General features: G+C 45.1%; 1 pseudogene; it reads right to left on the bottom strand.

Annotated features, from left to right (window-relative positions):
* Positions 1–2,561: 2,561 nt before the first annotated feature.
* Positions 2,562–25,513, bottom strand: part of LOC134351225 (uncharacterized) — a 43,203-nt pseudogene continuing 20,251 nt past the window's right edge.

The following is a 25,513-nucleotide window of genomic DNA, read 5'->3' as shown; positions in this document are numbered from 1 at the left end:
AAGTTAACTACCGGAAGTTTACAACAAACTGTGTCTCACGCTCTTTCAGCACCACGGACAGCTCACGTAAGGCCTGGAGAGCGAACAGGAGGAGAGTGAGAGAGAGAGGGGACGCAAGCAGGAGAGAGAAATTACGATTTGTGGAAACGCCTAATCGCCTATACAAATTTTGAGTGAAATACGTGGTTTATTATATTATTTTAATTATAAACTTTATTTCTGCTAAAAATGTGTTAAAAGACTTACCACTAGAACTTCACCACCCTCCTGTGCTTGAGTGCTGAGAATGCTTTAATGAGCTCATCTTTGTCCAGCGATCTTGTTATTTCATGCTCAATTGATATCTGACCAAGAGCTGACAGACGCTTCTGGAGCATGGTTGTCCTCAGATGCGTTTTGATGAGCTTTAGCCTCGAAAATCTTCTCTCTCCACTCACTACAGTCACAGGTACTGTCAGCATGAGTCTTAGAGCAATGGTGAGGTTAGGATGCAGTTCAACCAGACTGTTGCTGTAAATGTAGCTCAGAATCTACAGGCCAGTGGTTTCTTTTGCAGGCACGGCACTGACAGCAGCCGACACCTCGTGCAAAAGGTTCTCAGCATCCACATCACCAAGTGTCCTCTCCATGTTTACGCAGCTGTCTTTCAGTGTGTGACCTTGGGTGGCTTTTTTCATTTCCTCGCTTCCGTAAATGAAGCCAAACGGACTGTAAAATGACTCCATCAGCTTGAAGCGCTCACTAATGCCTGTGATGGCAGAGTTCACTAGTGGAAGGAAAACTTCCCTCTTGTACCGTTCCTCGGGTGCCACTGTCAGGGAAGGATCTGCACCTTGGGACTCGTACTAGAGCTGGCGTTTTGGTTTTCTGATTCGTGCAGTAGGAAAGACCATTGGCATCCCTATCTCTTCAGCTATGTCTCTGGCATCTGTTTGGGCGGATGAAAGGCCGTTTTCTCTGTATTCCTTGAGAAATTTCAGAACATATTCCACCTCGCGCTGTAGCACATCGATTCCCACCTGTGGGCTCTGGAGCAGCTTGCTGACACGATTCACCTCATGTAAAACGTTGTACCAGATGATAACAGTCAGCAGGAATTTCCATGAGATGATCTCCTGTTCTAGGCCTCTGGCTGCAGATGTGGTTTCACTGTCACCTTTCTGTGTGGCATGTTCAATCAGTGACAGGAGCGCATTGCCAACGTTGGGAAGCTGGTAGCGTAGGACTTTCACACTTTCCACGCTGCACTCCCATCGCGTGTTGGATATGGCCTTGAGGGTCATCTGTGGCATGTTCTCCTTGAAAAGCTCCCATCTCTGTGTCGATGAGCTGAATAGCGTGTATAGACGTTGCAGCGCCCCAGAGAAGCTCACAGACTCCACTGTTGATTTCGCAGCATCGACAATGACCAGGTTTAGGCTGTGGCTGGCGCATGGCATGAACAATGCTTTTTTGTTAATATCTAGCTCCCTCTTCTGCACCCCGCCATTTCCCCCCCGCATATTGCTCCCGTTATCGTACGCCTGCCCCCTGCATTTTGAGATATCTAATCCTAACTTCTCCACATGCGTTAAGAAAACGTCGGTTAGGCCTGCACCTGTTGTGTCAGGCACTGGTAGGAAACCGACAAAGTGCTCACTAACAGTGGCTCCGACATTTACTTGGCATGTGACAATGCGCAGTGCCACAGAGAGCTGCTCTATGTGTGCAGCGTCAGTGGTGCAGTCCATTATCACCGAGTAGTAACGTGATTGTTTTACTCGCTCTGTTATCGCTTCCAGTGTCTTGTCTCCAATAAGTGTGATTAACTCATTTTGTATGGTTTTCCCCATGTAGTGGTCAGTAATCTCTTTTCTCTCTGCTCGTCTGGCATGTTCGCTCATCACTGGGTCGAACTTGGCAAGCAGCTCCACCAGACCCAGAAAGTTCCCATTATTTGGTTCATGTAAGGTGGAATTGTGGCCACGGAAAGCAAGGTTTCGTTCTGCAAGGTGACAGATTATGGCAATGAACCTCTTCATGACATCATTCCAGTGTTTTTTTTCCAGCATTTGCATTTCTCGGTGCGTGCTGTCAATGGCACGGTGCGTTCTTAAGCGCGTTTCCAGCTCGCCCCAGCTATCCATGTTGGCACGGTGCGGATTTGAGTTCTCATGATCCTGGAGTATGAGAGTGAGTCGCTCCCACACTCTGAAACCTCCGCAAGTGAGACTGCGATTTTGCTTGCCAAATAGGGTACAGCAGAAACAGAAGGTTGAATCAGATGGTTCTGAGTACACTAACCATGACCTACGAATGGTTTCTCCATTTTTCATCTTCATAAGAAATCTGTCCTTGGTGAAACGACGGCGTGATTGGCTCTGTGGAAAGTTAATGTCCTCTAACTGAACGGGACCTCTCCTAGCAATGTCGATCCGTTGGTCACTGGTAATATGCGTTGGCCGACTTGCCGGATTGGTCTCTGTGAATGTCAGTGGGGCTTTCTCTCTGGTGTGCCGTTGGCGGCTTCTCTCTCACTTATCTCAGTTGTAGGACTGTCATCATGCTGTGGTGCTTGTTCATCAAAAAAATGTTTGGTCATCATTATCACCATCTGTTTGAGTAGAATTGTTCTTCTCATTTTCATTGCTCTGATTATCAACATCTCCTGTACCGCTCACACTGTCACTTGGCACTGCAGTCCCACGCTGTGACGATGGTGCAGCAGCAAATGCAGTCGGCGGGCCTTTCACAGACGCTGGACCAAAGAAAGATGTAACGTTTGGGAGACTATTTAGACGTTTTGTTTTGTTGTCTAATATTTTCCGTTTTTCAGCACCACTAGGATAGGAGCGTTTCATTTTCCTCTCATTGAAAAGTAGCCTTCTTTGGTAGGAGCAATGTTTACAAGTGAAGTAAGTATTTTAATGTATTTTCTCAGCTGTCAGTCAGCGAGCGCCCACTGGTGGTTCGGCTGGCAATAGCAGGAGAATATTGTGGCGTCTGGGAGCTGTGCATTAAATTTTTGCATGTCAGTCGGGCCCGTTTCAGTTGAAACGGGTGAAACCTAGCTAAGGCCGCCTATGGTTGTGTTTGAACATGGCCATTGCTTTCTCATGTAGATAAATGCCTCAGATACCCCTTTCTCTCAGGAATCTCAGTGACCTCCTCCCCCAGGTAAATCTCTGGCTAGCCAGACTATCTATGCCTCCTATCATCTTGTACACCTCTATTAAGTCACTTTTTATTGTTTGCTCCAAAGAGAGAAGCCTGAGCTTGCTCTACTTATTTATGTGACTTCTTGCAGTTATGAGGACATCTTCCTTGTGTAAGCTCTTTGCCATAAGATTCTAGCAACCCAATGCCTTGCTTGATTCATGAAATCCAGCCTCATATTTGCTAAATTCACAGTGGCTTTTCGTAGACTGTTTCAGCAAGCTCAGAAGCGGTTTTGGTGACATAGCTGTGCTTGTAAACTCCATTTTGGCAGTAAATTAAATTAAACCAGTCAGGCCTTGTTATTATTACAGGTGAAGGTTGCTGGATTTCAATTCCCTTTCTCTGACTTCAAAAATTAAAACAGATATGTAAGTGGGAGCATGTTCCCTTAAAGTTAGTAGTATTAAAACAAGCATTCATAAATTGAGCACCCATAAATTTAGGGATACCTGTTTTATCATCCTGAAATATATTATGGTCACTGTTACCTAGATGTTCCTCTATATACTTTATCGATTCTGACTCATTCTCCATTGCCAGGTCATTGGGCTTTTTACATATTACATTAGAAAGAAGTCACACATACAGTATACTGTATCTTATTTCTTTAAATTGATAGAGATTATCATCCCTTTGATTTGACAAATGTATTTCTTTCTCCACCTCTCCTTCATTTAGGTGTTCTGTAGACCATGTCCGTTACTGTGATGGATTATTTTATTTTATTTAAGTTTTACGTTCAAAGTTCAAAGTAAATTTTATTATCAAAGTACGTATGCATCATCGTATAGAACCCTGAGATTCGTTTTCTTATGGGCATACTCAACAAATCTATAGAATAGTAACTTTTAAAGAATCAGTGAATGACGACCAAGCTAGGGCTTTCAACCAGGGTGCAGAAACCAACAAACTGTGCAAGTGCAAAAAAAGAAGAAACAGTAATATAAATAAGTGAGCAATAACTATTTAGAACATGAGATGAAGAGTCCTTGAAAGTGAGTCTATGGGTTGTGGGAACATTTCAATGAAGTTGAGTGAATTAATCCCTTTGTTCAAGAGCCTGATGGTTGAGGGGTGGTAACTGTCCCTGAACCTGGTGGTATGAGTCCTAAGGCTCTTGTACTTTCTTCCCGATGGCAGCAGTGAGAAGACATCATCTGGGTGGTGTGCGTCCCAGATGATGGATGCTGCATTCCTGCCACAGTGTTCCACGTGGATGTGCTCAGTGGTTGGGAGAACTTTACCCGTGATGGACTGGGCCATTTCCACTACTTCTAGTAGAATTTTCCATACTAGTCTGTGATGCAGCCAGTCAATATACTCCCCACTACACACCTACAGAAGTTTGTCAAAGTTTTAGATGTCATGCTGAAACTCCACAAGCTCCTGAGGAAGTAGAGGCGCTGCTGCGCTTTGGAGATAGCTGATGGTTGTAGGAAAGCAGCTGTTTCTGAACCTAATGTTGCAGGATTTCGGGCTTTGTCCCTTCTGCCTGACAGCAGGAGTGAGGAGAAGGCAGGGTGTAGATGCTGGGGATCACTAATGATGTCAGTTTTTTGAATCTATCACAGATCCGTTCTAACTGGTACCTGTACCAGGGTGCTCAAAGCCTGTGCCCCTCAGCTATATGAAGTACTTCGCCATGTCTTCAGCCTGAGCCTGAGGCTCCGGAGGGTTCCTGTACTGTGGAAGATGTCCTGCCTCATCCTTGTGCCGAAGATGCCGCGCCCCAGCGGCCTCAATAACTACCGACCCGTGGCATTGACCTCCCACATCATGAAGACCCTGGAGAGACTTGTTCTGGAGCTGCTCTGGCCTTTGGTCAGGCCACACTTAGATCCTCTCCAGTTCACCTACCAGCCCCGACTAGGAGTTCAGGATGCCATCGTCTACCTGCTGAACCGCGTCTACGCCCACCTGGACAAGCCAGCGAGCACTGTGAGGGTCATGTTTTTTGACTTCTCCAGTGCGTTCAACACCATCTGCCCGGCTCTGCTGGGAGAGAAGCTGACAGCGATGCAGGTGGATGCTTTCCTGGTGTCATGGATTCTTGATTACCTGACTGGCAGACCACAGTACATGTGCTTGCAACACTGTGTGTCCGACAGAGTGATCAGCAGCACTGGGGCTCCACAGGGGACTGTCTTGTCTCCCTTTCTCTTCACCATTTACACCTCGGACTTCAACTACTGCACAGAGTCTTGTCATCTTCAGAAGTTTTTGGATGACTCTGCCATAGTTGGATGCATCAGCAAGAGAGACGAGGCTGAGTACAGGGCTACGGTAGGAAACTTTGTCACATGGTGTGAGCAGAATTATCTGCAGCTTAATGTGAAAAAGACTAAGGAGCTGGTGGTAGACCTGAGGAGAGCTAAGGTACCGGTGACCCCTGTTTCCATCCAGGGGGTCAGTGTGGACATGGTGGAGCATTACGAATACCTGGGGATACGAATTGACAATAAACTGGACTGGTCAAAGAACACTGAGGCTGTCTACAAGAAGGGTCGGAGCCGTCTCTATTTCCTGAGGAGACTGAGGTCCTTTAACAGCTGTTGGAAGATGCTGAGGATGTTCTACGAGTCTGTGGTGGCCAGTACGATCATGTTTGCTGTTGTGTGCTGGGGCAGCAGACTGAGGGTAGCAGACACCAACAGAATCAACAAACTCATTCGTAAGGCCAGTGATGTTGTTGGGATGGAACTGGACTCTCTGACAGTGGTGTCTGAAAAGAGGATGCTGTCCAAGTTGCATGCCATCTTGGACAATGTCTCCCATCCACTACATAATGTACTGGTTAGACGCAGGGGTACATTCAGCCAGAGACTCATTCCACCGAGATGCAACACAGAGCGTCATAGGAAGTCATTCCTGCCTGTGGCCATCAAACTTTACAACTCCTCCCTTGGAGGGTCAGACACCCTGAGCCAATAGGATGGTCCTGGACTTATTTTCTGGCATAATTTACATATTACTATTTAATTATTTATGGTTTTATTACCATTTAATTATTTATGGTGCAACTGTAATGAAAACCAATTTCCCTCAGGATCAATAACGTATGACTATGACTATGACTAATGAATGAATTCTGATTTAAGATCTAACTGTACAAAATTAGTTAAGAATTGTACTAATATATAGCTAAATCATTTGAGGCAGTGTGGGCACGTGGCCAAGTGGTTAAGGCTTTGGGCTAGCGACCTGAAGTTTGAAAGTTCGAGAGTTCGAGCCCCAGCCGAGGAAACGTGTTGTGTCCTTGAGCAAGGCACTTAATCACACATTGCTCTGTGATGAAACTGGTGCCAAGCCGTATGGGTCCTAATGCCCTTCCCTTGGACAAACATTGGTGCCCTGGAGAGTGAAGATTTTCCAGGCGCAGATCCATGGTCTCGCATTTGAGGGCAGTACATCTTCCAGCTATGTTGGTCATTGACACAAACGACACATTTCGTTATGTTTCGAAATTTTGACATTCATGTGACAAATAAAGCAAAATTTTAATCTTTAATGCCTTCCGAACCACGCAGCATCCTGGTAAACCTCTTCTATGCCCTCTTCAAAGCTTCTACATCCTTTCTGTAATGGGGCAAACAGAAAAACTCCAAAGTTATTTTATCCTTATTAGTAATAAGTTTACGTAACAGCATGCCTTCGATTGGAGTGCTGTTAAAGCAATGTGCATCTCAGAGTGGGAGTTTGGTCTCATAAAACTAATTGGGGAGCATTTTGTTTAACATATAGTCACTGACACTGGACTTACTTCAAAGATGCTGATAAAAGTCTGCTGAGGAAGATGGCAGCATATGTTTCTCAATGTTTATCACCACTTCACAAAGCATAATTTCTCATCAATAAACTATTAAGGCTCCAGGAAGAGACTGGAATGAAAGACATGTTTTAAAGCAAGGTTGTGATGAAAATTTAATTTGCAAATATGTGGAGACTAATGGCAGTAGTAATTCAGTGCGGGAAACCATTGATTTGTGAATCTTTGCAGTTAACTCGGAGACATGAAAGTAAAAGTACCTTCAACTGAAGCAAAATAAAAAGGAATAGGTTTAATCAGTTGCTCCATGCCCAACCTCTGTCCTGGTCAATGCTACTAGTTGTGAGTTCTCAAGCAATTTCAATGATGTGCAATAATGTATATGAATTTTCTCTACATTAAAGATTAAAGATAAAATTAGATTTATTTGCCACGTGTACATTGAAGCATAAGAAATACAGTGATATGTGTCATTTGCATATTTGTCTGCTAACTGATGTAATAGTTTAATTGGGCATTGTAAATTGTCCTGTGATCAGGCTAGTGTTAAATAGGTGTGTTGCTGGATGGAGATGCTCAAACGTCTGGAAGAGCCTGTTCCATGCTGTATCTCTAAATAAAAATAAAATAAGTAAATGTATCATGCCCACAACTCACTAACCTATTTACTGATAGGTCTTTGGAATGTGGGAGGAAACCTACACAGTCACAGAGAGAATATAGACACGGTACAGACAGCGGTGGGTATTGAACCCTGGTTGCTGGTACTGTAAAGCATTCCACTAATTGCGATGCTACCATGAACATGGGGAATTTGGCATCAATTGTGTCTATTTCTTGCTGCAGGCCCTTGACTTGCTCCCATTGTCCCTTGGATTCTTGAATATGGTCCAGTTCGTAGATCTGTATTCTGTTCCAAATATCCCTGATTTTTATTCACACAAACAAGGAATTTCTTTGTACCCTGGCGAATGTGACAACCAAGTAATCTGAACCTTGGTGTAGACTTGGCTATGACAGAGTGATTGACGTCACAAGCCACATTCAGCTCCTCCAGGGTAAAAACAGCCAAGCTGAAGGGACAACTTGGGAAGAGGTTTGTGTGTGTCAGGGGGAGAGGTGAACTTCGACAAAGGATTGATCAAATGAGATGAATACAAATGGACAGGGAGATGAAATACCATTTTACTGATCTACCTCCCTTTCAGCTTAACAGCAGCACTCCAGGAGGCTTAAGGTCATTATTTTTTTACCGTGCCTATGGTCTGTTCTTCTATCAAATTACGGTATTGTTTGCACTGTTGTATCTATATGTTATAATTATGTGGTTTTTGTCAGTTTTTCGGTCTTGGTCTGTCTTGTGTTTCTGTGATATCACACTGGAGGAACATTGTATCATTTCTTAATGCATGCATTTCCAAATGACAATAAACGAGGACTGAGTGTCCTCATAATCTAATCTAATCTAATCTAACAGATGCCCACAACTTTGATGCCACCTGTACGGATACGAACGTGGCTGCATAAGGTTTAGATCTGTAATGTTGAAACCACATGAGGACTAATGTTAGAGTCACAGAGCAGTACAGCACTGAAACCTGTTGTTCGGCCCGTCTAATCTATGCTGACCTGTTATACTGCCTAGTCCCATCAAGCCACACCTGGGCCATAGCTCTCCATACTCCTCCCACCCATGTAGTTTATTCAAATTTCTGTTAAATGTTACAGTTGAACCCCTGCAATCACTGCTGCAGTTGCCAGCTCGATACATTTCACCTTTCACGCTTAACCCAAGATCTCTAGTTGTAGTCTCACCCAAACTCAATGGAAAAAGCCTGCTTGCCTTTACACTGTCTATACCCTCATAATTTGTGTACCTCTGTCAAATCTTCCTTTATTATCCTATGCTCCAGGTGATTAATTCCTGATCTATTCAACCTTTCCCTATAACGCAGGTCCTCAAGTCCCAGAAACATTCTTGTAAATTTTCTGCGTACTCTTTCAATCTTATGCAATATTGATAAGGAAGAAAATCTCTGGAATTTTCTGCAACAATGAACAATCTGCTCAGTGGGTTCTCCAGCAGACTGAGGCTTTGGATTCCTGCATCAGCAGTGTCTTGTGTCTCCCTGGAACTTTCTACGTCAGAGGATCGTGGAGGCATGGTCATGGGCCAGAGCTAAAGAAGATCAGCCAATTGAGGGCAGTGTGAATTGGCCCGGAAGAGGTCATGCTAAATGGTAGGACAGGTCTGAGGGGCCGAGTGGCCTGCTCCTCCCTCTATCTTACATTCTGAGAGAGTGGAGTAGAATTGAGGACTGGCAGGCACAAATGGAAAGGCAGCTTGTGAAGCAAAGATGGTTTGAATACAGTGTGGTTTCATTCCCACAAAGGAAAAGAGAGGTCAACCAAGACCATGAGTCCTCAAATGCTCGAAGGGAAACTGGAATACTACAAAAGGGCAATGGTGGTCAGTTGTTAACTGAAGGAAATCTCAGCAAATCTTCAGGAATAAAGAAAGTGGCAATATGAGAAATTATCTGTGTTAGTGACAAGACAAGATTTGTCTCCAATCCCTAATTGTCCTGGCGAGCCACTGGCTAGAACCACTGCAGTCACTGTTGTGACTGTGATTGAAGTTACAGGGAGGCACTGAAGCCGGTGATATAGAAGTCTTTATTCAGCACAAAAAGCAGGCATCATTGGAGACACTCTCAGTAGAGGCCAATATTAAATAACATTTTTATATGCTAATGATCAATTCTATAGTTACAATGTATCTATAATGCTTCCTTTGAGTTACATATAATTTTCAAATACCTGGATCTTCAAACCAACACTCCAGACATCCAAAATGAATGTCAATCACCACTGACTGATAGGGTTCCTCCTGACCTCACCTACCACCCCACCAGCCTTCGCGCCCAGCACGTAATTCTCCATAACATCTGCCATCTCCAACGGGGTCCCACCACCAAGCACATTGTTCCCCCCCCCCGCACCCCACTTTCTGCTTTCCACAGGGATTGCCCCCTATGCGACTTCCTTGTCCTTTCATCCCTTCCCACAGACTTCCCTGCTGGTATTTATCCTAGCAAGCAGAAGAAGTGCAGCACCTACCCCCACAACTCCCTTCAGGGCCCCAAACAGTCTTTCCAGGTGAGGCAACACCTCACCTATGTGTCTGTTGGGGTCATCTACTGTATTCAGTGCTCCTGCTGTGGCCTCCTGCACGTCGCTGTAGGATGGGAGACTGGCTCACTGAGCTCCTGCATTCCGTCCACCTGGAAAAGTGGGCTCTCCCGATGCCCACCCATTTCAATTCTACTGACCATTCCCATTCCGACATGTCAGTCTATGGCCTCCTCTACTCCTGTAATGAGGCTACTCTCAAGTTGGAGGATAGCACTTTATAATCTGTCTGGGAAGTCTTCAACCTGATGGCATGACCATCAATTTCTCAAACTTTCAGTAATTTCCATCCCCCTTCACCATTCCCCATTCCCATTTGCCTCACCCACTTTACTTACTTATCCACCCATCACCTCCCTCTAATGTTCCTCCCCCTTCCCTTTCTTCCATGGTCTTCCACCCACTCCTATTAGATTCCCCCTTTTCCAGCTATCTCTTTCACCAATCAACTCCTCAGCTCTTTACTTCAACCTCACTCCCCCCCCATTTCTGTTTTGCCTGTCACCTACCACCATGTACTTCTTCCTCCCCTCCTCCCACCTTCTCACTCTGACCTCATCTTTTTCTCCAGTCCTGATGACGGGTTTTGGTCTCTAATGTTGACTGTTTACTCTTTTCCATCGATGCTGCCTGGTCTGCTGATTACCTCCAACATTTTCAGTGTGTTACTAGAAACTGCTCACCCTATCCACTGCTGATTCCTTGATGAGGACTAGTGTGCGTTCTCCCCATTTCCTCTTCCTGAAGTCCAGGCGATTGCTGAGGCTCTAGTAATGATCTGTGCATCATCAATGGGGATGGGAGGAGTATCAGAGGATTGGAGGGTTGCAAATGTTGTTTCTTGTTTTAGAAAGGAAGTAGAGATAACTCAGGAAATTATAGACAGCGAGCCTTTCTTCAGTAGTGGGAAAGTTGTTGGAGAAGATCCTGAGAGGCATGGTTTATGAGTATTTGGAGAGATATCATGTGATTAGAGATATTCAGCATGGCTTTGTCAAGGGCAGGTCATGCCTTACGAACCTGATTGAATTCTTTGAAGATGTAACAAAACACATTGAAGATAGAGCCATGGGTGTAGTGCATATGGATTTCAATAAGGCATTTGATAAGGTTCCCCATGCAAGGCTCATTCAAAAAGTAAGGAGGCACGGGATCCAAGGAGACCTTGCTTTGTGGATCCAGAATTGGCTTGCCCGCAGAAAGCAAAGGGTGGTTGTAGATGGTTCATATTCTGCATGGAGGTCGGTGACTAGCGATGTGCCTCAGGGGTCTGTTCTGGGATCCCTCCTCTTTATGATTTTTATAAATGACCTGGATGAGGAAGTAGAAGGGTTAGTAAGGTTGCTGATGACACAAAAGTTAGGGGGTGTTGTGGATAATCTGGAGGGTAGTCAGAGTTTACAGCATGACATCGATAGGATGCAGAACCGGGCTGAAAAGTGGCAGCTGGAGTTCAACCCAGATAAGTGAGAAGCGGTTCACTTTGGTAGGTCAAATTGGAAGAAAGAATATGATATTAATGGTATGACTCTTGGCAGTGTGGAGGATCAGAGAGATCTTAGGGTCCATGTCCATAGGTTGACAGTGTTGTTAAGAAAACTTAAGGTGTGTTGGCCTTCATCAGCTATGGGACTGAGTTCAAGAGCTGTGAGGTAATGTTACAGCTTATGTTAATGTTTGGAGCATTGTGTTCATTTCTGGTCAGCTCACTACAGGAAGGATGTGGATACTATAGAAAGAGTGCAGAGGAGTTACAAGGATGTTGCCTAGATTGGAGAGCATGCCTTATATGAATAGGTCGAGTGAATTTGGCCTTTTCTCCTTGGAGTGACGGAAGATGAGAGGTGATCTGATAGAGAGATGATAAGAGGCATTGGTCATGTGGATAGTCAGAGGCTTTTTTCTAGGGCTGAAATGGCTAACATGAGGGGGCATAGTTTTAAGGTGCCTGGGAGTAGGTACAGAGGGGATGTCAGAGGTAAGTTTTTCACATAGAGAGTAGTGGGTGCATGGAATGCACTGCTGGCGACAGTGGTGGAGTTGGATACAATAAGGTCTTCTAAGAGATTCTTAGATAAGTACATGGAGCTTAGAAAAATAGAGGGCTATGGGGTAGGGAAATACGAGGCAGTTTCTTGAGTAGGTTATCTGGAAGTTGGCACAACATTGGGGCCGAAGGGCCCGTAATGTGCTGTAGATTTCCATGTTCTCTTCTTGGTGTTACGTACATTGAGTACAAGGTTGTGACACCACTCAACCATCTGATTGAACGCGCTCCTGTACGCCTCCTCCTCACCATCTGAATTTCTGCTCACAACCATTGTGTCATCGGCAAATTTATAGATGGCGTTTCAGCTGTGCCTTAGGCGCACAATCGTGGGTGTAGAGAGAGTAAAGCAGTGGGCTAAGCACGCATCCTTGAGGTGCGGCTATGTTGATTGCCAGCAAGGAAGAGATGTTAATTTCAATCTGCACTGACTCGGGGTCTCCCGATGAGAAAGTCAAGGGATCCAGTTGCAGAGGGAGGGACAGAGGCTCAGGTTTTGAAGCTTATTGATTAGAACTAAAAGTATGATGGTTTTGAATGCTGAGCTGTAGTGAACGAACAGCAGCTTGACATAATTATTACAATTGCAACATACACAAAATGCTGGAGGAACTCAGCAGGTCACGCAGCACAAACCAGAGAAAATCTGCAGCTGCTGGAAATCCAAGCAACACAGGGCAGGCAGCATCTGTGGAAAAAGAGTACAGTCAACGTTTCGGGCCGAGACCCTTCAGCGTGCCCTCTTGATGCTGTCTGACCTGCTGTGTTTCTCCAGCATTTTGTGTGTGTTTCTTTGCATTTCCAGCATCTGCAGGTTTTCTTGTGTAAGTATTACTATTGTCCAGGTGACCCAATGCCAAGTGGCGAGCCAGTGAGATGGCATCCACTGCAGACCTGTTGTGGTGGTAGGCAAATGGCACAGGTTTTCTGTTCCCTACCAGGTACCATTTGGGTCCTGACACCTTACGAGGGTTCACCCTCTCGAAGGATGTCTGACATCAGCGCCTGAGACAGATATCGCAGGATCACCGGATGCTGCAGGGGTTCTCACTGCTATATTTCTATTCTCCCTTTCAAAGTGTGCATAAGAAGCATTCAGCTCACCTGGGAGTGAAACATCGCAGGGAGTGAAGATTCTGCCATGTTGTGTCCTCTAGAACAAAAGGATTTTCTCTCCTGCCCAATAGGTCAGCTCTTCATTTTTTTAAAGTGTTTTTTTTAAAAATTGAGGTACAGCATGGAATATGCCTTCCCGGCCCTTCGAGGACGCTGCCCAGCAACCCTAGCCTAATTAAGGGACAATTTATAATGACCAATAAACCTACCAACTTGTATGTCTTTAGAATGTGGGAGGAAACCAGAGCACCCAGAGGAAACCCACATGGGTAACGGGGAGAATGTACAAACGCTTTGCAGACAGCTCAAACACCATCCATAAATTTGCTGAGGATACAACCATTGTTGGTAGAATCTCAGATGGAGATGATTAGATTAGATTAGATTCAACTTTATTGTCATTGTGCTGAGTACAGATACAAAGCCAATGAAATGCAGTTAGCATCTAACCAGATATGCTAAGAATAATGTTATTTACAAAATAACTGCGAATAAAAAGTAAGTGCTACAGCACACAAATATAAAAGTACTGAGACAGTACAATATGGATGCAATACTGCTTAGCGCTGTGATGTGAGGTTCAGCAGTGTCACAGCCTCAGGGAAGAAGCTCTTCCTGTGCCTGCTGGTGCGGGAGCGGAGGCTCCTGTAGTGCCTACAAGGTGGGAGGAGAGTAAAAAGTCCATGGTTAGGATGAGATGCATCCTTGATAATGTTTTTCGCCCTGCCCAGGCAGCGTTTATGGTAGATGTTCTCAATGGTGCGCAGTTGGGTACCGATAATCCGCTGGGCAGTTTTCACCACACGCTGGAGTGCTTTGCGGTCCGATACGGGACAATTGCCGTACCACACTGAGATGCAGTTGGTGAGTATGCTCTCAATGGTACAGCGGTAAAAGACCGTCAGTATCCTGGGACAGAGGTGAGAAAGGGTGTACAGGGGCAAGATATGCCAACTGGTGGAGTGGTGTTGTAGCAACAACCTGGCACTCAATGTCAGTAAGATGAAAGAGCTGATTGTGGACTTCAAGAAGAGTAGGATGAAGGAACACATACCAATCCTCATAGACGGATCAGAAGTGAAAAGAGTGAGCAGTTTCAAGTTCCTGGGTGTCTGATCTCTGAGGACCTAACCTGGTCCCAACACATCGATGCAGTTATAAAGAAGGCAAGACAGCGATTATACTTCATTAGGAGTTTGAAGAGATTTTGTATGTCAACAAATACACTCAAAAACTTCTATAGTTGTACCGTGGAGAGCATTCTGACAGGCTGCATCACTGTCTGGTATGGAGGGGCTACTGCACAGGACCGAAAGAAGCTGCAGAGGGTTGTAAATTTAGTCACTCCATCTTGGGTACTAGCCTACAAAGTACCCAGGACATCTTCAAGGAGTGGTGTCTCAGAAAGGCAGTGACCATTATTAAGGACCTCTAGCACCCAGAGCATGCCCTTTTCTCACTGTTACCATCAGGTAGGAGATACAGAAGCCTGAAGGCACACAGTCAGTGATTCAGGAACAGCTTCTTCCCCTCTGCCATCCAGTTCGTAAGTGGACATTGAATCCGTGAACACTACCTCACTTTTAAAAATATATATTATTTTAGTTTTTTTTTGCACGATTTAAAGTCTATTCAACATAGACCATAAGAGCAGAAGTCGGCCATTCGGCCCATCAAGTCTGCTCCGCTATTTTATCATGAGCTGATCCATTCTCCCATTTAGTCCCACTCCCCTGCCTTCTCACCATAACCTGTCCTGGGTCCTGCACCAATAATATATGTTTACTGTAATTTATTTATTTATTATTAAATTTTTTCCCCTCTTCTTTATATTATGAATTGCATTGAACGGCTGCTGCTATGTTAACAAATTTCACGACGCATGCCGGTGATAATAAACCTGATTCTGATTCTAATTCTCATTCTGAATCGAATCCGGGTTGCTGGCACTGTAAGGTGTTGTACCAACCACTACACTACCACGCCGCCCCACGGTCGTGAGACTGTGGCCCCTACTTCCACACTTCACAATCAGTGGAAGCAGGCTCCCTATGCCTATTACAAACAAGAGGAAATCTGCAGATGCTGGAAGTCCAAGCAACACACACACACACACACACACACACACACAATGCTGGAGGAACTCAGCAGGCCAGGCAGCGTCAATGGGAAAGAATACAGTCGATGTTTCTGGCCAAGACCCTTCGTCAGGACTGTATCAATTATGCTGAATCCTTTGAGGTTTGTATGTTTTGATGGGGTTAGTTCTCATTTTATTAAACTCTAGATGATATAAGCCTTGCCTATTCTATCTCTGCTTTTGTGACAGAACCACCCTCTCAGGAACCAGTCTGCTGAACCTTTGCTGTACTCCCTTCAGAATAAATTGTGGTAGGATCTTCTCCTTCAGCAAAGCCCATTACTCCTTTTGCCTTCCTGACTGCCTATTGTGCCTGAATGTTAATAAGTTCAAATCCCTCCAGGTAGATAAAACATAGAACACAGAGATATGTGGAACATAGAACGTGACAGCACAGTACTGGCTCCACAGCCATGATATTGTGCCAAATTTATAACCTATTCTAAGATCAATCTAACCCTCAACTCCTACATAGTCCAAAATTATCAGATTATATATATTTTTTTCAATTATTCTATCATACATTAGATTAGATTAGATTATGAAGACATGCAGTCCTCTTTTTACTGTCATTTAGTAATGCATGCATTAAGAAATGATACAATATTTCCTCCGGTGTGATATCACAAAACACAGGACAGACCAAGACTGAAAAAACTGACAAAACCACATAATTATAACATATAGTTACAACAGTGCAACAATACCATAACTTGATGAAGAAGTCCATGAGCACAGTAAAAAGTTCAAAGTCTCTCAAATGTCCCACATCTCACGCAGACGGAGAGAAGGATGAAAAATTCTCCCTGCCATACCCGACCACGGTCCGACTCTGAGTCATCTGAAAATTACGAGCTCTGATCAGCTCTCCGACACCGAGTACTGAGCGCCATCTCTATCCGAATCATTCAACCTCCTTCTCAGTCACCAACAGCAGGCAAAGCCGGGGATTTTGAGGCCTTCCCTCTGAAAGATTCCCGACCGCGCAGTAACGACAGCAGCGAACGAGCATGTGCCTATCTATGGAATATAGGCACCTATTTCAACTTTAAATTTAATGAAGAATCTCTAACTTAAAAGGGAATAATCAGCTCATTTTAGTAATGATAACCACAAGATTGCAGTACTGTCATCAAAGTCAAAGTTGAGTTTATTGTCATTTGCGTAAGTGTATGTCTGCACAGGTGCGATAAAAACATACTTGTAGCAGCATCTCAGGCACGTAATATCATATAGGCGGCATTCACAATAAAAAGCATGAATTAAAAATAAATTATGCACTATTTTCACAGGAAAGGTCGCAATTAGAACAAAACAAAGCATGGTCCATTTTAGTGCAAAGTTATCAAGAGATTAACAGTGCAGTGTTGCTGAACTGTAGTTGGTTCAAGAACTGAATGGTTGAATCTGGTGGGTGGAACTTCAGGCTTCTGTACTTTATCCCCGAGAGTAGCAATGAGATGACGCACGACCAGGATGGTGGGGATCTTTGACGATCGACATCACCGTCTTGAGGCAGAATCTCCTCTAGGTACTATTATTGTGCTGGGTCCACTACTCTTTGCAGTTTCTTATGTTTCTGTGCATTTCGATTGCTGTAACAGACCATGATGCTACTAGTCAGGACACTTCAATAGTACATCTATAGAAGCCGAATCTTCTTTAACTCTTAAAAAAAGTAAAGTTGCTGGTGTACTTTCCTTTATGATTGCTTCTATGTGCAGGACCCAGGACAGGTCATAGTCATACTTTATTGATCCCGGGAAAAATTGGTTTTTGTTACAGTTGCACCATAAGTAATTAAATAGTAATAAAACCATAAATAGTTAAATAGTAATATGTAAATTATGCCAGGAAATAAGTCCAAGACCAGCCTATTGGCTCGGGGTGTCTGACCCTCCAAGGGAGGAGTTGTAAAGTTTGATGGCCACAGGCAGGAATGACTTCCTATGACGCTCTGTGTTGCAACTCGGTGGAATGAGTCTCTGGCTGAATGTACTCCTGTGCCCACCCAGTACATTATGTAGTGGATGGGAGACATTGTACAAGATGGCATGCAACTTGGACAGCATCCTCTTTTCAGACACCACCGTGAGAGAGTCCAGTTCCATCCCCACAACATCACTGGCCTTACGAATGAGTTTGTTGATTCTGTTGGTGTCTGCTACACTCAGCCTGCTGCCCCAGCACACAACAGCAAACATGATCGCACTGGTCACCACAGACTCGTAGAACATCCTCAGCGTTGTCCAGCAGATGTTAAAGGACCTCAGTCTCCTGAGGAAATAGAGGTGGCTCTGACCCTTTTTGTAGACAGCCTCAGTGTTCTTTGACCAGTCCAGTTTGATATCAATTCATATCTTCAGGTATTTGTAATCCTCCACCATGTTCACACTGACCCCCTGGATGGAAACAGGGGTTACCGGTACCTTAGCTCTCCGCAGGTCTACCACCAGCTCCTTAGTCTTTTTCACATTAAGCTGCAGATAATTCTGCTCACACCATGTGACAAAGTTTCCTACTGTAGCCCTGTACTCAGCCTCATCTCCCTTGCTGATGCATCCAACTATGGCAGAGTCATCCAAAAACTTCTGAAGATGACAAGACTCTGTGCAGTAGTTGAAGTCCGAGGTGTAAGTGGTGAAGAGAAAGGGAGACAAGACAGTCCCCTGTGGAGCCCCAGTGCTGCTGATCACTCTGTCGGACACACAGTGTTGCAAGCACACGTACTGTGGTCTGCCAGTCAAGTAATCAAGAATCCATGACACCAGGAAAGCATCCACCTGCATCGCTGTCAGCTTCTCCCCCAGCAGAGCAGGGTGGATGGTGTTGAGCGCACTGGTCATTGACATTCACCAATTCTCAATGTAGACTGATGCCTGTTTGGTCCCCTTCCCCTTTCTGAAGTCAATAATTGGTTCTGTTGTTTTGCTGACATTGGGCAAGAGGTTGTAGTTGTGACACAAATCAACCAGGAGACCTATCCACTCCTTGACACTGACTCATCACTACCAGTCGTCCAAATACAGTGGTGTCATCAGTGGATTTGAAGGTGGTATTAGAGCCCTGCTTGGCCATGTAGCCATGTGTGTATGGAGAGTAGGGCAGGGGTCTAAGCACACGGACTTGAGTTGCGCATGCGTGAATGATCATCAAGGGGGGGATGTTATCAATTTTCACTGTTTGAGGTCTGCCGGTGAGAAGGTCAAGGATCCAGTTGTAGAGGGAGGTATGGATGTTCAGGTCTTGAAGCTTGATGATGAGCTTGGATGGGATATTGACCAGGCCCCCTGAAAACATATTCCTTTAGTAACTCCATGAGATCTTTTGTACACCTGTGGGAGTTGAACATTAACAATTTGCAGGTAATGAAAATCCAAAATAAAACTAGAAAGTTCTGGAAACACTCAGCTGGTTCGGCAGCATCTGTAGAGAAAGAAATAGAGATAAACAATTTTTCTAACTTCCGGTAATTTGTTCCACCTTCCCCCTTTCTCCTTTTCCTTTCCCAATTCTGGCTTCCCATCGACTCCATCTCTTCTCTTCAACATCTTCCCTTCTTTCCGTGGTCCATTCCATTCCATGGTTCCTTCTATTCTCCTCTCCTATTAGACTCCTTCTTCAGCCCTTTACCTCCCAGCTTCTCACTTCATACCCCACCTCCCCCACCCACCCACCTTCGGGTCACCTTGTTTCACTTTCACATGCAGTTGATCTGTTGAACACCTCCCATATCTTCTGTTCCTGTTTCTGAGAGAGACCTCGGTTCAATGTCTGATGCACGTAGAAGGCACTTTTACCAATGCAGCACTCCCTCAGTGCAACATCCGAGTGTCAGCCCACTGTTTGTACCAGGGTCTCTAATTCAGGATTTGAACTCATGAACTCTGGCTCAGGTGATAGCATTGCGATGTTGAGATACATCCTAGGGAGACTGGAGCACATTATCAGTGATGTTACTTGGGGTCGTTGGGACTTCTGGGTCTTTTAACATGAGACACTAGCCCAGAGGACCCAGCCAGGGTTGATCAGGCCCTGGCTTGTGCCCCTGCAGAATTGGTCTATGGGTCACACCTCTTGATCCATAGCCATCTGGAGGCTCACTCAGCAGTCCCTGTGATGGTCCCGATGGCTCTTTTCTTTGCAGCCCCCGTAATGCCAAGGAGTGAGAAAGTTCTGCACGGTGAGCAGCCAGCAAGACCTGTACACCTCACCCCTACAGGCTCACATCGTGTCCCCCTCCCCTGTCTCTGGTACTGCCCTACCGGCTCCTGGTGTTTGGTCTTCCTAGGTTCAAAAGCCTCCTCAATCCAGTCTTCCCAAGGCACTGTCATTTCTACCATGACTGCCTGCTTCGAGGTTTCTGTCAAGCCTCAGCGATGATGATATGATGAAGTCAGAGAACTTCAGATGCTCGCCAAGATCGACTTTCAGTTGCCAGTCAGAAGCCGTGGTGGGCAAGCCTACTGCTGTTCTGGGCTGTGGTTGGTGTCCAGCTTTGACAAAGCCTGTGGGCCTTCTGGGTTGGAAGCGGTACCTACCTACTGTTGTTAATAGCCAAGGAGATACTTTCTGCTGCTGCCTTCAGCACCTGATCATGGTGCCAGCAGCAGCAGCCTTCTTCCAGGGCTTTTGGGCAGCTGCTGAGCATTGTTCCAAGGTCCCTCAAGAGGACATGATGGTCCCTCACTTTTACCCCAAGCAAAAAGGTTCACTGGACTAGGCAGGACGTCACACACAGCCTGGATTATGAAACAGATGTGCTGGTGTTCTGCCCGTCAGATGTTGGACCAGGAGATCCTCCGCTTCAGCGCACCCTCCCACATTTCCCAAGCTCCCTGCTGCCTCATTCCTACCGTCCTGGTGGCGTGCACCTCTCACAAACTAAACCAAAGGTTCAGGTCAACTGTTTATAGAGTCATAGAGAAATACAGCATGGAAACAGGCCATTCTGCCCATCTTACCTTTGCTGGCTGTGGTGCCCACCAAGCTAGTTCAACTTACCCATGTTTGGCACATATCCCTCCAATCTATTTCTATTCATGTACTGAAAGAAATGTCTTTTAAATGTTACTATTTTATCTGCCTGAACCCTTTTCTCTGGCAGCTCGATCCATGCACACACCACTCTCTGCCCAGAATGTCTGCAGCCTCTTTGGTGCGATATCGTGCTCCAAAGAGCCTGTTTCTGTGCCATGAAGAAGTTGCCCCTCAGGTCCCTATTAAAACTTTTTCCTCTCAGTGGGACGGGAAGAACTTCGAACAACTTAAAACTTAATCTGCAATGCCACTTCTAACATCATAGAATTTATTGTGGTCTGTTCTGAAACTCAAAATTCAGTGAAAAACGTGAGAAGGCAAAGAAATCATACCAAAGGGGTGCGTTTGAAAGCCTGGTGTTGAACAGGAGAATATGTGAATTTCCGAGCAGATGCGCCATTTATAATGTTGAACTTAAACCATTATGCTTAATTAGTTTTACAGTATGCTATTAAAGTGTTCCTTGGCAAGTCTTGGGTCAGAGAGATTAATTTGTTGGCAGAATGTAGAATGCTTACAAGTGAGACAGATCCAAGATATCTACGAGGAAGGATGCTGAATCCTTGCCTTGGTCCTTTTTCTCTCTCACCGAGGGTAACAAGCAATCTGCCCAATTCCTCCCCTCACTGACGTTCGGTGACTGGAGAACTTTTATGGCTCTCTCAAGACAGCAGGCAGGCGGTGTACGCTACTGTCGAAAGAAGAGGTTGGCACCTGAGTGATCTCTCTCTCTCTCTCTGTTGATGGCGACTGAGAGTCTGTTGTTCCTTGAGTTGGGGATATTTGGTCAAGTGACTATAAGATCGAAACAGCGAGCTGTTGGCCTCCCCTCTCGCTGTGTTGGGAGTGATATCTCTCTCTCCCTCATGAGAGTCTGTCTGAGGCATCAAAGTGCTGGGATAGACAGCAGTTTTTGACGGACTCTACATCATGGTCTCTTTGGAGGCTTTGCTGTTGGTGGTATGGTAGATGGTGGGGGTTGAAGTTTTTGTTGGAGCAGGTGGGGGAGGGTTCCTGCTTGTGCACGGGAGGGGAGGGGGTGCTTTGGGGTTCTAACCCTTTCATCATTCATTCTTTGGCTTTTTTTCTCTTTGTTTCATGGATGTCTGTGAAGAGTAAGAATTTCAGGTTGTATGCTGTCCACATTCTCTGATATTAAGTTAAACCATTGAGCCATCGAACAACTCCCATCAAAGTACTCTGATTGCTATATTTTGGAAAATGGAGATGAAATGATCCCATGGGGCACTGCTCTAAAGAGGGGGTGTCTCTCCACATTATAGGGTTCCAACACCAAGCATGGAATCACCAGTGGTCCACTTACAGTCAGCTGACCGGGCAAGAACTGAAATGCTTCCCACATCCATTTGATTTTCCATGAGACTGTAAGACAAAGAGGCAGAATTATGCCTTTCGGCGCATCCAGTCTGTGTCCCCGTTTCATCAAAGCCGATCCATTTCCCTCTCAACCCCACATTCTCCTGCATTCTCCCCATAGCCTTTCATGTCCCGACTAATCAAGAAACTATCATCCTCTGTGTTAAGTACACCCAGTGACCCAGCTTCCACAGCCACTTGTGCCAACGAATTCCCCAGGTTCACCACACTCTGGTTAAAGAAATTCCTCCTCATCCCTGCTCTAAATAGACACCCCTCCATTTTGAGGCCGTGGTCTTAGACTCCCTCACCAAAGGAAACAGCCTCTTCACATTCCCCTCAACCTTTCCCAGTAGCTGGAACACCAAATTCTCACTGTGTGGAGGAACAGCACACGTCCTGAAAGAAGTTAATGAAATGATGAGGGCCACAGAAAGGGCAGGTGGTCAGAGTCGTTTTCTCAGGGTTGAAACGTCTAATACCAGAATCAGAAATTATTTCAAAATATGTCATTTATTGGTGATTTTAATCATGGTAACATTATTTCCAATGCAACCCTCTCACTGTGGCTCGCGTACCAACTTGGCTCATGAGCTAACAGCCACGTGCCTCAGCGGTGAGAAGGCCACTTACATAAGCAAAATACGTCTCAAGTCAGTATGATTGGGGATTCATCCAAACGGGGAGATTGGGATGTTCCAATTAAGCAATGGTGATCATAGTGAACGCAGTGTAAATACTGCCCAAACACAATTATCAGTCACCAAATGACAGATCATACACCAGTATAAAATTATAAAGGAAGTATACTTACCAATTTTCAACTTTAACAAACAATTAATAGGAAAACAAAGAAAAAAATAAAAGGGCCCTTTACAGTTAGCCAGTCTAAATGTGCACATAAACATTGGAGCTCGTTTCTGCAGTAGCTGGGTGTTATTGCTTTACTTATGGTGCTGAATTCTCATCACCAACCGCAGTAGAACTTCTCTTCATGGAATCCTTTCTCTTGCAAATCACTCCTTGCATTAGGGTCTCCCCTTTGGATTAGACGTCTTCCTTGGTGCTCTTCTCTCCACCAGAAGACCCTGAACCAGACTACTGTCTTTCAGAAATCTCATCTTGCCCAGCTCTCTTGAATCTTCTCTTACATCCCACTGAGCAAAATATTGCAACACATACCCAGACCATCCTGATTGGCTGACACAACATGGCTCCTTATCTTTAATCATAGCCAAAACACTCTTACTGGCAGGACGCACTACTTTTACAGAAAATTACTAAAATAAAAATATCTCATAGCATAGCAGTAGAAATCCTACCCAGGGCTTTACATTCACCCCGGACCAAAAATAGTCATGTCCTCATGACTTTAGATCTTTATTAAACCATTATTAATAACACAGTGTTCAAATGAATTTCGTGATTTCAAGACCCCCAATCCACTTGTGAGTGGAGGTAACATATCTCACTATTTGGATGGACACAACACTTTGCTTCTCTGGTGCATCATATGCAAGCCTATCTAGGGGTTTCCTAACTCTCTGAGACCTCCCTATCTCATCTTTAGCTTCATAAGCTTCAGCCACTTCTTGTGACCATTCCCGTCTACTAGGGGATCCGTTCCCCTGTCTGTCACTCTTACCTCTTGTACCTTCTGCCAATCCTGCCACCTGACTGAAGTCTGTTTCATCTCCAATTATATTGGGGCCCAGTTACCCTTCACTGTCTATTATCACAGCTGCCTGTCCACAGGTAGTCCTCCCTGTTACATCTGAGTCAGGGCTGGGAGATTCAGAAATATCTTTGTCAATTCTTGGTGAGTTTGCATAAGGTAAGCATACCATACTCCCGTTTCCTCATCCTCTGACTCTATACAGTATTCAGTGGTTGGACCCTCTTTGGCTCTTCTCACTGAACTCACACTACTGTCAGTGGGTTGCCTTGCTGTTCTCCTCGTTCTGTGCGGAGTTCTCCTACCAGGTGTAGGTTCCATCTCAGGCTCTGGGTCAATACAAACTTCCTGCCCTCGGGGTAAAAAGTAATTCCTATGGAAAATTTTGACAGGACCATTCCCATCCTCTGGCTTCACCTGGAAAACTGGTAAATTTGGCATTTGGCATTTGACTCTCCACTATGTAAAACATAGAAACCCAGCAGTCCGCCAACTTACGCTTCCCGTATAGCTCCAAATTTCTTATTAAAACTGTCTCCAGGCATCAGTTGAGAACCTAATCTTTTGATCATATCTCTTCTTGTTTACTTGGTTTTGTCTGATAGCAGAAACCAGTGGTCATCAGCTTTTTACAGTGTATTGCTTATGTCAGACACATACTTGAGATACATCTTCTGCGGCATGTTGTCATGATCAGCTCCAAAACAGATCTACCAGAAACCTCGCTTTGCATCCAAATATCAAATAGTATGGTGAGTAGCCAATAGCTTCATTCTGTGTACCAAATTCCCAATGTGCTGTATCCTCTTGTTCTTTTTGTTGGCATCCAGGGTTCGAAGCATGTCAAACAATGTCTGGTTGAACCTGAGGATCACCCTGGGGGTGATATGGCGTGGTCCTTGACCTCTTCTCCGAGCATGCTCAGTAACTCATGCATGAGCCAGCTCTCAAAATCCCTTCCCTGATCATTGCGTATCCTTCTTGGGAAGCCATAATGAACACAATACACCTGGTAGGAGAACTCCGCACAGAACGAGGAGAACAGCAAGGCAACCCACTGACAGTAGTGTGATTTCAGTGAGAAGAGCCGAAGAGGGTCCAACCACTGAATACTGTATAGAGTCAGAGGATGAGGAAATGGGAGTATGGTATGCTTACCTTATGCAAACTCACCAAGAATTGACAACACAATATAAGACTTTGGCGACTGTGGATGCTCTCTGAACCTTCGTGGGGAAGGCTCGAGCGTATCTGGTGTAGTGATCTGTGATGATCAAGACAATGGCAATGTTACTGGAATCAGGCTCAATGGAGAGGAGATCCATACACACTCAATCAAGTGGTCCCATACTCTGTAACTGAGATAATGAAGTAACTCTCGTAAGCAGCGTCTTCCTCCGAATACATGCACGACTTACAGTAATCTTCAACCCCAGGCTTCATTCAGGGGCAATAGAACCGATTTTGGACCAATCCGTAGGACTTCTCAAACCCCAAATGGCCTGAGTCATCGTGAAGTGACTTTAGTACAATCGTCCGGTACTTCTCAGGCAAAACCAACTGGGAATGCTGATGTCTGTCTGGAGGAGACATGACCCCATATAAAACTTTGTTCCTCGACCTTCATTTGTCCTATTCCCTCAGCAGTAGGGGCACGGTAGAGTGTTTTGTCTTCTGAACTTGGGCCCTATCCCCTTTGACAACAGATGTCAAAATGGCACCCATCTCGTTGGGCTGCTGCCCATTCCGCAGGACTCAAGGCAGGCAACTGCTTCGTATTCAGAGAAGTCAGGTTGCAATATGTTTGTGGAATGGCATGACTAGAAGCTCCTGAATGATCCACAGCTCTATCAGGCCATAGCCTTGCCCCTGATTGCCCACTGTGCAAATCTGGCACATTGCTTTAACACCAGCGGCAGGAACACCCTCCCACCTTCCTCCTGTTTCCGGCACCTCGTGCGA

This window comes from Mobula hypostoma, chromosome 8 (assembly GCF_963921235.1).
Source record: "Mobula hypostoma chromosome 8, sMobHyp1.1, whole genome shotgun sequence".
In the NCBI taxonomy this organism is placed as follows: Eukaryota; Metazoa; Chordata; class Chondrichthyes; order Myliobatiformes; family Myliobatidae; genus Mobula; species Mobula hypostoma.
This window is presented reverse-complemented; position numbering and strand designations above follow the sequence as displayed.